Source organism: Chenopodium quinoa, unplaced genomic scaffold, assembly GCF_001683475.1.
Source record: "Chenopodium quinoa cultivar QQ74 unplaced genomic scaffold, ASM168347v1, whole genome shotgun sequence".
In the NCBI taxonomy this organism is placed as follows: Eukaryota; Viridiplantae; Streptophyta; class Magnoliopsida; order Caryophyllales; family Amaranthaceae; genus Chenopodium; species Chenopodium quinoa.
In genome coordinates this window covers 2,891,298-2,904,745 of record NW_018745105.1, presented here as the reverse complement: position 1 = coordinate 2,904,745, position 13,448 = coordinate 2,891,298, and positions in this window count along the sequence as shown.

Sequence of the window (13,448 nt, the reverse complement as noted above, 5' to 3'; positions counted from 1 at the left end):
CTACTCTTTAAGGGTTTTTTATTCAGCCTCGTCTGAAACCTTCGCCTTCGGATAACTGGGTTTCAGATTGCTGACAAAACTCGTCTTTTTAAAGAACACTGGTCTTTCAGCTGAAATCAAAATTCAGTAAGACTTGTTCTCCAAAGACATGAGTCCATGGACAATTCTGGGATATTGCCTTAACTGAGCCTTGTATCCCAGAAAGCCATTATCCGAAACATTGCCTTCAGTTGGCCCTGTGTTTCGGATATCCATTTTTCAAAGATAGACAGAAAATCAAGGATAACAGCAACAGTTGAAAATTGTTTATTCAGCCTCGTCTGAAACCTTCGCCTTCGGGTAACTGGGTTTCAGATTGCTGACAAAACTCGTCTTTTTAAAGAACACTGGTCTTTCAGCTGAAGTCAAACTTCAGTAAGACTTGTTCTCCAAAGACATGAGTCCATGGACAATTCTAGGATATTGCCTTAACTGAGCCTTGTATCCCAGAAAGCCATTATCCGAAACATTGCCTTCAGTTGGCCCTGTGTTTCGGATATCCGTCTTTTTAAAGAACACTGGTCTTTCAGCTGAAGTCAAACTTCAGTAAGACTTGTTCTCCAAAGACATGAGTCCATGGACAATTCTGGGATATTGCCTTAACTGAGCCTTGTATCCCAGAAAGTTATTATCCGAAACATTGCCTTCAGTTGGCCCTGTGTTTCGGATATCCATTTTTTAAAGAACTCTAGTCTTTCAGCTGAAGTCAAGCTTCAGTATGATTTGTTCTCCAAAGGCGTTATCCGAAGCATTGCCTTCAGTTGGCCATGTGTTTCGAATACCCATTTTGAAGAAATAAAGAAATTGTTTATTCAGCTGAAGCCATACTTCAATTTCTGGGGGGGCAAGAAGCACTACCAGTGCAAGTTTATGTTCAGCAGAATTGAAGAAGCAGTAAAGCATTCAAAAACAAAGCAGCTGAAGAAAAGAACATCAAATTAATAATTTATGCTCAGAAATTGAGCTACAAGTTCAAATAAACTGTATCGGCAGCCGCCCACAAGCGGAAAATAACAGCTGCCGAAATACGTACAGAAGCAAAAAATTAAACTGTTTTGTACGACAAGGCAAGCTGAAGCAAAAAACAAGGCAAAAAATTCAGAAAGCGGCAAGTCTAAAGTTAAGCGCATGATGAACCGCAAGATTCTGAAGACGACTGCCCGAGTTCCTATGCTTCAGCCCGAGGATCAGACTGGTCAGCATTGTTGAGCCCCATGGTGGTCTCAGCCCCAGCAGCAGAAGAAGCAGGCTTTGCACTCTGCCGAGCCTCCCTTTCCCTCTGTTCAGCCTCCAACTCCATTCTCTCAGCTTCTTCTTCGGCTTCCTCAGCCTTAAGAATTTCAGCTTCGACTGGAGTTGCATACTTCATATGAGGGTCTTCGGGATTCTGGACCCATTCAGCACATTTGGACCAGTCCAGCTTCGGCTCAGCATGAAGGCAGACTCTTCGGCATACTCTGAACCCGTTTCTGAAACCCATTTCATATTCTTCCTGGGTATAGACACATACTTTGAGTAGATCCTCAGCATCAGCCAACTTCTTCTGGGTCTCCTCCAAGTCTTCCTTGGATTTCTTCAGCTCATCGGCGAGCTTGGAGGAGGAACCTTTCAGCTCATTCAGCTCCTGCTGAACTTGGGAAGCCTCTGTCTGAGCCTGGGCCACTTCTTTCTTTTTGGCCATCAGCAGATCCTCAGCCTCTTGGAGCTTAGTTCTCTGAGCTTCAGCAGCAGCAGCAGCCTCTGAGAGTTGGACATCCCTGGCTTGGAGCATCTCTTCAGCAGCCATTCTGCTGGCTTCAAGAGCTTCTAGCCGTTGCTGCACTTCAGCTTGTGCAGCAGCTCCTTCCTGGATTCGGCTCTCAATGGCAGCCTTGAATTTGGAGACGTCCACTCCCATGTGCTCTTGGAGGAATTTTTCCCCTTCCATCAGTGAGGGAAAAAATTCCTTCTCCATAGCGTCGCAGAAGGTTTTGAGGGCTTCAGCAGCTTTTTTCTCGTATTCCTCACCCTTCTGCTGCTTCTCTTCAGCTGCTGCTTGCTTCAGCTTAACAAGCTTTAACTCCTCTTCGGCTACCTTTTTGTCGTGCTCGGCAGCGTCTACCCTATCTTGTAGGGTATCTATCAGCTCTACAGTGAGAGTCTGATTGTGCACGAACTGAAAATAGGAGCACAAGTTAAAAAAAAAATAAAATAAAATAAAAATAGAGCTGAATTTTAGAGGAAATAAAGGCAAGGAAAATCACCTGCATCATCAGCAGTTGGTTAGACCTGGCTGGGTCAGGAACTGATCTGCTGGATTCGCCCACCCCAGCAGTGGCCTTCAGCGACCAGATTCTTGCCCTATCTACTTCGGACGTGCCAGCAAAATCGCCGAAGTAGGCTGCAACACCTTCTCGGTTCTGACCCCAAATGAGGTCCTAGATGTGATCTGGGATTGGAATTCGGGGGGCCGAGAAACCCATTTCTCCAGATTGCAGAGTCTGGAAGGAAGGAAAGGATGACGACGGAGCTTCTTTAGCTTTGGATGGCTCAGCATCATCCTTCTCAGAAGAGTCAATTATTATGACCTCTTCTTCTTCAGGGGTGAGGACGAAAGCCTCAACCTCTCTTGCAATGTCTGCCGTGAAACCCTCAGCACTGGGCATCACGACATCCTTATTTTTGTGCTCAGCAGCACTCTCCTGAACTTCTTCTTGGACCCCTCCCTTAGATTCGGGAGTTCTCTGATCCACCTCCATCTCAGGAGGTGGCGGAGGGGTCTTTTGAGGTGATTGGGGTGGTGGCCGGGGAACCCTCGGCGATCCATTGCCTTCCTCGGGTTCCCTTATTTCAACGCCGATGGTCATCGGCCTCCGCTGAAAGTCATGCGGGCCGATGATGGCCATTCTTCGGCGCCTCTTCTGAAGCGGCTGCTCGTCCATGTCAGAGTCTGAAGACTCTTCTTGTATCTGGTCTTCGGGACGAACAGGGGCTTTCCCTTCTCTGTGTCTGTTACTCTCTTTAGACTGTAAAAGACAGGGGGGAGGAAGAATGTGAGTACAAAAAAAAAAAAAAAAAAGAAGACAAAGTTAAGTCTGAAAGCTCACCGAGGTCTTCAGCAAAGCCTCGTCTTCTTCAGCTGCCCTAGCTGTAGCTTCCTCTTCAGCAGCCCTGGAGGACCCTTCTCCTCCATCACAAGCTTTAATAACCCGTGCAACCTCTTCGGCCGTACGGGCAACTTCAGCTTCTTCGTCCAGCAGCTGAAACCAGGGATCTCTCTTCTTCCACCAAGGCTTCTGCTTTGATACAAAGCAACAGCCTCAATTTAGAAGTGGGAAGAGTCTAGATGAACTTCCCTATGCCTCGGTTCAGTGATAGACGGGGCCCGATCAGTTACAACTCGTTCTCGGTTGACACCAAGACGAGCGTAGTTAATGCCGACGTTGGTCTCGTCCCGCTCTGAAAAAGAAAAGGGGAAAGGTCAGTTCAGTTAGGTTGGGACAGCATAAAAAAGCGAAGTGAGAGGAGAAAAAGAGATAATTAAAAAGCCTCGGCCCCAGCCGAAGAAGCTTACCATCCTTAAACTTTCGGCTGAGGCCGACAGGTGCTAGCATGTTCTCTTGGAAAACATAATGCGTATCGGGGAGCCAAGTCTCCGGGATATGCTGCATTCGGCCGCTGCCCCCCCGGTTCGGCAGCTTGCCGAAGATATTCTGTTGATTAAGGTTCGGATCTGAGCCGTTATCTGCGGGGGGATCTAAGCTTCCCATGTCGGGATCAGGCTCAGCAAGGTACCGGGGAGCGCTGAAGACGCAAGGGTGGCCCGGGTCCGTGGGTGCCCTAACCCAAATCCATTGACCTCTCCAGTCCTTGTCTGAAGAGTCGTTCGGCCACATGGTTAGGTACTGGGGCCGAGACTCAATCCGGTACCACCCGGAACCATGACTTCCGTGCCCACTTTGAATATTTGGCACTAGCCGATGAAGCTTTTTGAAGCAGTGCAGGTTCGGCACATACTTGAAGAATTTGCAGACCCATAAGTATGTCATCACCCTTCGGATGCTGGTAGGAGTTAGCTGACATAGGGAGATATTGTAATGGATCAACAAGTCTCGGACGAATACGTCCAAAGGGAACCTCAGCCCATACTGAAGCTGTCTTGTGTACACCCCCACATACCCCGGGGGTGGACGATGGATTCTATCGGATGCCACGGGCATTCGGCACCAATACCCATCAGCTTCAAAAATGCCGTAATGCAACTCAATTTGCTCGGCAAACCGATACTGTTCGGCATTCTCCACCCACCATGAGTAGGGGCGGTTCTTTATCATGGTCGAAGCTACTTCGGCATCCTCCCACTCTGAAAACCCGGGGAGGATATCCCAAAGGACAGCGGGAACTTCATCGTCCCGTCCAGAAGCGCTCGGCCCCTCCGTTCTCTGAGGAGGAGCCGAGGAAATTGGAGTCGCCCTAATCCCTTCAGCAGGGTCAGACTCTTCTCTTTGTCCATTCCAGGTCCTAATCCTGTTCCTAGGATCGGGAATTAGCCTTGCTCTTCTTGGAGCACGGGCTCTACCTCTAACTCCTCTTGCCATTGATAATTTCGAGGAAAAAAATCGAAAAAAAAGGGAAGGAGTTCGAATTCGAAGAAAAATAAACTAAAATCAAGGGAATTTACCTTAATCTGAAGCGAAAGTTGCCGATTTACGAATTCGTAGTGGCAAGTCTCAGTTTCTAAGCTTAATGCTCGGGGAATTTGCGAAGTTTTGATGCGGGTTCTTGGGTTCTCTCGAGAATTCTGGGTTTGTGTTGGTGAATAAGTGAGGAGAGATGACGCGCCTCTGATTATATCTCCAGAAATGGGAATACGGGGAGTTTACGTTTCAATTTCTCTTAAATACCCCACTAAGTAACCGTTAAACACACGACCTTGCGATTAAACTGCCCATTTTCCGTCCAACTTCCACAATCATCCGCCTTAACCGTTGTTATCTCATTAATTACGGTTTAAATTCAAATTTTTGGATTAATTAAATCATTCACTTCCCTCCTTTTCTGATTAAATCAAACCCGACCCGTCATCCTTCCGAATCGGGTCTGGGGGCAAGTTGTTTGGGTCCAATTTAGTCCAATTGGGCTTAGGCATTAAATGATCCAATTAAAAGCCCAAGGTCAAGGTTCATCTCTCCAATTGTGCTAAACTCAAAGATCAGCCCTCAAGGCAAGCCAATTGGGCTAAGGCCCAACTTCTCCATGTATGAAGAGGTATAAAAGCCATCAATATTACATTTTTACATTCAGATTCTCATTCATTCAAGAAAAGCCTCAAGCAACTAATTCTCTTGCATAGTGTTCTCTTTCTACACACTGTACTGACTTTAGCATCGGAGGGGCCTTCCTCGGCAACACCCCCGAGGCTAGTTTACGTGTGTTTACTGTGCAGGAAACCTTCGGCCCAACATAACTTGGACCGAATCTAGTCTTCTCCGTTTCATCGGACCTTCGGCAAGGTCCCATTGTTTTCACCCGAAACAATTTTTATTTTAAAAATGATGGATAATTGATGAGAATTATTGTTAAATGATTGATTTCTAAGACCCTACCAAATATTATGGGGAATTCATTAATTTATTTTCCTTATCCCTTAGCTTAGCTTGTTAACTTATTTTTGTTTGTATGAATTGCGGGAAAAAACTTATGTGGACCTAATATTATTATAGACTCGGGCTTATTATACACAAGCAAATGACATTATATTGAAACTAGTGATTCTAATTTTAACATAATAACCATATTTTTAACATAGTAAGCTATATTAAAAGTTGTGTGACCTTTTATTGTGACCTAAAATACGACGTTATATTGAACATATTGACCTTAATTTTAACATAGTGACTTTTATTATTCATATTGACTTGTATATTAAAAATGTAATTTTAAAAAACTTAACCTCTTATAGCCTTTATAATACTAAAACGATTTTTATTTCAACATAAAAAGCTTTATTTTAATAAAGTGACCTTTTTTTTATTAATAAAACAACCATACTGTCTCTAATACTAGTGGTCTACGATAAATTAATGTGAACCAAGTATATTTAAAAGTTTAGGAAAATTTGCAAATTGCAGCCATTTAAAGTTCATATTTTGCAAATTGCAGCCCAATTCAACTTTTACATCGATTTATATATCGAAATTTTTTTTTGTTAAGGTTTTAGGGGCCATTTTAGTCCTTAACACTCCAAATTGAGCTCGAAATTAGCAAAAAAATAACATGAGTGCCTCGTTTTGTATAACAAAAATATATTGATTTGTGGGGAACTGTAAAAATGAGAAACTTACATTATTTTTTTGCTAATTCCGAGTTCAATTCGGCTCCTTAAGGCCTAAAATGGCCCCTAAAACCTTAAACGAAGATTTTTTGACATGTTAACCGATGAAAAAGTTGAATTGTGCTGCAATTTACAATTTATACGAACTTTTTGGCTTCAATTTGCAAAAAAAAAAAAAAAATAAATAAATAAAAAAAAAAATTAAAATTAAAATTAAATAGCTGCAATTTGCAAAATACAAAATTTAAATGTCTGTAATTTGCAAATTTTCCAAAGCTTTATATGAATTGAGAAAATGATGGGCATAATCACCAACCTTTTGGGGCTGGGTAATGTATTGCCAACCTTTTGAGGGTTCAGGCCCAAATAATATCCCCTATTCTAGGCTAGCACTATAGATTGTAACAATTACTCCATGAAAGATTCAAGCCCATTACCATTAATCAAGGGTATTTTTGTTTTGAATAAATCATTTGGCTTATTTAGGTGCTTTTTAAAAAAAATGTTTCACTTTTATGTTTGGTGATTTTATACTGCCATATTTTAATCTTTCTCTCTTTTCCTAAAACTCTATCGGGATTAATTTATCATATTTTTCTCTTTTTATGATTTTCGTTGGGGGTTGTTAAATATCGCCCTCGAATATCTAATTAACACCCGCAAAATAAATTAAAATTATGTATTTATCCTTATAATAACGAATATAAAAATAATTAATTTTACCTCAATTTAACACTTTTATAGTACACAAAACTTTTTACCGTTCTCTCTAGTGGTCAACGACCACTAACGCTCATCGAACAACCACCCCAACCACCGTGAGTTTCAAAATAAAAAAAAATTTAAATTTTGCAAAATCAAATTTGGTAGATCTTATGGACAACGAAGAAATGCCAAAAAACAACCTTAGACGCTCGGCAAAGGCTCGTCGAACCGTACAGAATCGATACGTCGCGATAATTTTTTTTTAAAAAATTGAAACCCAAAGAACGCCTAGAATTTTCGAATACCCTAGAATCCTTTCACGTGTAGCCTTCGAATTACCTCGAATCCCTAAGCTAAAGCCCCCGCTTTGCAATAGGTAGCGGGCTCAAACGCCTAGTTTTTTCAAATAGCCTAGGATGTTTCGAAAAAACTAGGCGTTTCAGCCTAGTGTATTCTAAAAAAACTAGGTGTTTCACCTCAAACGCCCAGATTTTTCATATAACCACACGGTTGTTCGCACGAACTAGGCGTTTTAGCCTAGGACGTGCGAAAAGTCTAGGTGTTTGTCGCGAATTCAGAAAATTAAAAAAAAACAAACATTTTCTCCGCCGGTGACCGACCCGACTACCCTTTGTCCTTAATTACTCGTCATTACCGCGGCTGTGTAGATCGTGAAACCAAAGGTAAGGAGTTGGTGGTTAAAAGAGGAGGAGGAGGAGGAGGTGGTGATTTTCTCCGCCGGTGACCGACCCGACTACCCTTTGTCCTTAATTACCCGTCATTACCGCGGCTGTGTAGATCGTGAAACCAAAGATAAGGAGTTGGTGGTTAAAATAGGAGGAGGAGGAGGAGGAGGAGGAGGTTGTGATGGCGGCGGTTGTGGTGGTGGTGGTAGTGGTGGTGAGTATGAAGAGGTGGTAGTGGTGGATAGTATGAATAGGGGGTAAATTGAGGGGGTAATATTTTTTATTAAAAAGGGTAAATTTGTAATTTTAGTTTATTTTGCGGGCATTAGTTATCTATTCGAGGGCGACGTTTAGCTTTTCACTTTCCATTTAAGTGATTTTAAAAAACTATTTTCACTTATATTATTATATATCAATCTCTATCATGTTTCACATTGTACTTTTATAGTTTTATCAGTATAAATTAATTTTAGAGCAAATAACTCTCTTGAAACTACATGTATATACAAGTGATGCATTTGAAAAAATAAATAAAGGGATTACAATATTTCCTTTTCATCTTCTTTTTATTACCTTTTTTATTACATTCTTCAGTTTAAACAACAACAAAAACAATAAAAACAAAAACAGTTGTGGACTTCACAATAATATTATTGTGGACATGTGGTCCACGTGTGTCAGTCGATGTTATATATGTCGAATATAGTCACTCTATTATTTTAATATAATAACCTTTATTGAATTTTGTGTGGACTTAGTACAGAATAACATTATTTTAGAATGAGATAAACACATACCAGCTGCGCTCACGTTATATTTAACATAGTAACCTTAATTTTAACATAAAACCTTTAATTAACTATTAGTCATATTAAATTAAAACTCTCATTACAAAATGTATTAATCGCTTATGACCTTTTTTACAATACAATGACAATTTAATATTAACATAATAACCTTTATTTGAACCTAGTGGTAACCTTGGTATAAATATATCAACTTTTATTTTAAAATAGCAATATTTAAACTGTTAAACACAGCGACCTTAATATTAAGGATTTAATGTGAAGAATCCATTTAATAATTTAGCTAAGCTAGAGTTGGAGGGATAAAGGGGATTAAAAACTTTTTTACCCCACAAGTAATCCATGTTATTCTTTCAAAACTAACCATGGGATAAGGGATGGTTATTACTTACACCCCTTATCCCTCATACCCGAAAAGGCCAGCTGGTTGGCCGCCTTCAAGCGTATGACTCTACTTGTTACTCCCTCTGTCCCCAATTGTTTGCCCCAAAGTATGAATCCACTTTATTAAGGCTTTGAGCAAAAAATATGGTGTACATGGGTTGACACAAATATCAATGAGAAGTGAGATAGAAAGAGTGAAAGTGAGAAAATATGTCAAAAGTAGTATGGAATAATCTTTTGGGGACACCTTACAAAGGAAAGTGCAGCAAATAATTATAGACCGAGAGAGTAGTTTATTACTATCATATGCTGGAAGTTCGTTTGAGGGACTCTCTCCAAAAACGAACGTATGCCACTGAATGCAGCGAGCAGGCGATATTATTTAGCAAAAGGCGCAAGAATAGTTCGCTTTGTGCTCTATGCATGGCAGCGTGAAATTCCCAATTTAGGATGTGCACTTATTTTATTTCACAGTTATAGCTCAACCTTCCCATTTTTGTTCAATGTGGGACTATTCTGTTCAAAGTTTACTTAAAATTTTTAATGCCTTGCTGTAATAGTTTTTAGCTCTAAATCAATAACAGATGGGGAAGACAATTGACAAGAGCTCGTTATTGATTTCGTATCAGATCCCAAAAATGCTCAGAGTTTGATTTCGAATTCATCAAATTCAAAATGGATCCTCTAATACATGATGTTTCGAGTGAAAACAATGGGACCTTGTCGAAGGTCCGATGAAGTGGAGAAGACTAGATTCGATCCAAGTAACGTTGGGCCGAAGGTTTCCTGCACAGTAAACACACGTAAACTAGCCTCGGGGGTGTTGCCGAGGAAGGCCCCTCCGATGCTAAAGTCAGTACAGTGCGTAGAAAGAGAACACTATGCAAGAGAATTAATTGCTTGAGGCTTTGCTTGAATGAATGTACAAATGTAATATTGATGGCTTTTATACCTCTGCATACATGGAGAAGTTGGGCCTTAGCCCAATTGGCTTGCCTTGAGGACTGATCTTTGACTTTAGCACAATTGGAGAGATGAACCTTGACCTTGGGCTTTTAATTGGATCATTTAATGCCTAAGCAAAATTGGACTAAATTGGACCCAAACAACTTGCCCCCCAGACCCGATTTGGAAGGATGACGGGTCGGGTTTGATTTAATCAGAAAAGGAGGGAAGTGAATGATTTAATTAATCCAAAAATTTGAATTTAAACCGTAATTAAACCGTAATTAATGAGATAACAACAGTTAAGGCGGATAATTGTGGAAGTTGGACGGATAATGGGCAGTTTAATCGCAAGGTCGTGTGTTTAACGGTTACTTAGTGGGGTATTTAAGAGAAATTGAAACGCGGACTCCCCGTATTCCCATTTTTGGAGATATAATCAGAGGCTCGTCATCTCTCCTCACTTATTCACCAACACAAACCTAGAATTCTCGAGAGAACCCAAGAACCCGCATCAAAACTTCGCAAACTCCCCGAGCATTAAGCTTAGAAACTGAGACTTGCCACTACCAATTCGTAAATCGGCAACTTTCGCTTCAGATTAAGGTAAATTCCTTTGATTTTAGTTTATTTTTCTTCGAATTTGAACTCCTTCCCTTTTTTTTTTCGACTTTTTTCTTCGAAATTATCAATGGCGAGAGAAGTTAGGGGTAGAGCCCGTGCTCCAAGAAGAGCAAGGCCAATTCTCGATCCCAGGAACAGGATTGGGACCTGGAATGGACAAAGAGCAGAGTCTGACCCTGCTGAAGGGATCAGGGCGACTCCAGTTTCCTTGGCTCCTCCTCAGAGAACGGAGGGGCCGAGCGCTTCTGGGCGGGACGATGAAGTTCCCGCTGTCCTTTGGGATATCCTTCCCGGGTTTTCAGAGTGGGAGGATGCCGAAGTAGCTTCGGCAATGATAAAGAACCGCCCCTACTCATGGTTGGTGGAGAATGTCGAACAGTATCGGTTTGCCGAACAAATTGAGTTGCATTACGGCATCCTTGAAGCTGATGGGTATTGGTGCCGAATGCCCGTGGCATTTGATAGAATCCATCGTCCACCCCCGGGGTATGTGGGGGGTGTACACAAGACAACTTCAGTATGGGCTGAGGTTCCCTTTGGACGTATTCGTCCGAGACTTGCTGATCCATTACAATATTTCCCTATGTTAGCTAACTCCTACTAGCATCCGAAGGGTGATGACATACTTATGGGTCTGCAAGTTCTTCAGGTATGTGCCGCTTCAAAAAGCTTCATCGGCTAGTGCCAAATATTCAAAGTGGGCACGGAAGTCATGGTTCTGGGTGGTACCGGATTGAGTCTCGGCCCCAGTACCTAACCATGTGGCCGAACGACTCTTCAGACAAGGACTGGAGAGGTCAATGGATTTGGGTTAGGGCACCCACGGACCCGGGCCACCCTTGCGTCTTCAGCGCTCCCCGGTACCTTGCTGAGCCTGATCCCGACATGGGAAGTTTAGGTCCCCCCGCAGATAACGGCCCAAATCCAAACCTTAATCAACAGAATATTTTCGGCAAGCTGCCGAACCGGGGGGGCAGCGGCCGAATGCAGCATATCCCGGAGACTTGGCTCCCCGATACGCATTATGTTTTCCAAGAGAACATGCTAGCAGCTGTCGGCCTCAGCCGAAAGTTTAAGGATGGTAAGCTTCTTCGGCTGGGGCCGAGGCTTTTTAATTTTTTTTTCTCCTCTCACTTCGCTTTTTTATGCTGTGCCAACCTAACTGAACTGACCTTTCCCCTTTTCTTTTTCAGAGCGGGACGAGACCAACGTCGGCATTAACTACGCTCGTCTTGGCGTCAACCGAGAACGAGTTGTAACTGATCGGGCCCCCTCTATCACTGAACCGCGGCATAGAGAAGTTCATCTAGACTCTTCCCACTTCCAAATTGAGGCTGTTGCTCTGTATCAAAGGCAGAAGCCTTGGTGGAAGAAGAGAGATCCCTGGTTTCAGCTGCTGGACGAAGAAGCTGAAGCTGCCCGTACGGCCGAAGAGGTTGCACGGGTTATTAAAGCTTGTGAAGGAGGAGAAGGGTCCTCCAGGGCTGCTGAAGAAGAAGCTGCAGCTAGGGCAGCTGAAGAAGACGAGGCTTTGCTGAAGACCTCGGTGAGCTTTCAGACTTAATTGTCTGTTTCTGTTTGTTGTTTTGTTTTTACTCACATTCTTCCTCCCCCCGTCTTTTACAGTCTGAAGAGAGTAATAGACACAGAGAAGGGAAAGCCCCTATTCGTCCCGAAGACCAGATACAAGAAGAGTCCTCAGACTCAGACATGGACGAGCAGCCGCTTCAGAAAAGGCGCCGAAGAATGGCCATCATCGGCCCCCATGACTTTCAGCGGAGGCCGATGACCATCGGCGTCGAAATAAGGGAACCCGAGGAAGGCAATGGATCGCCGAGGGTTCCCCGGCCACCACCTCAATCACCTCCAAAGACCCCTCTGCCACCTCCCAAGATGGAGGTGGATCAGAAAACTCCCGAACCTAAGGGAGGGGTCCAAGAAGAAGTTCAAGAGAGTGCTGCTGAGCACAAGAATGAGGATGCCGTGATGCCCAATGCTGAGGGTTTCACGGCAGACATTGCAAGAGAGGTTGAGGCTTTCGTCCTCACCCCTGAAGAAGAAGAAGAGGTCATAATAATTGACTCTTTTGAGAAGGAGGATGCTGAGCCATCCAAAGTTAAAGAAGCTCCGTCGTCATCCTTTCCTTCCTTCCAGACTCTGCAATCTGGAGAAATGGGTTTCTCGGCCCCTCGAATTCCAATCCCAGATCACATCTGGGACCTCATTTGGGGTCAGAACCGAGAAGGTGGTGCAGCCTACTTCGGCGATTTTGCTGGCACGTCCGAAGTAGATAGGGCAAGAATCTGGTCACTGAAGGACACTGCTGGGATGGGCGAATCCAGCAGATCAGTTCCTGACCCAGCCAGGTCTAACCAACTGCTGATGATGCAGGTGATTTTCCTTGCCTTTATCTCCTCTAAAATTCAGCTCTATTTTTTATTTTAACTTGTGCTCCTGTTTTCAGTTCGTGCACAATCAGACTCTCACTGTTGAGCTGATAGATACCCTACAAGATAGGGTAGACGCTGCCGAGCACGACCAAAAGGTAGTCGAAGAGGAGTTAAAGCTTGCTAAGCTAAAGCAAGCAGCAGCTGAAGAGAAGCAGCAGAAGGGTGAAGAATACGAGAAAAAAGCTGCTGAAGCCTTCAAAACCTTCTGCGACGCTATGGAGAAGGAAGTTTTTTCCCCCACTGATGGAAGGAGAAAAATTCCTCCAAGAGCACATGGGAGTGGACATCTCCAAATTCAAGGCTACCATTAAGAGCCGAATCCAGGAAGGAGCTGCTGCACAAGCTGAAGTGCAGCAACGGCTAGAAGCTCTTGAAGCCAGCAGAATGGCTGCTGAAGAGATGCTCCAAGCCAGGGATGTCCAACTCTCAGAGGCTGCTGCTGCTGCTGAAGCTCAGAGAGCTAAGCTCCAAGAAGCTGAGGATCAGCTGATGGCCA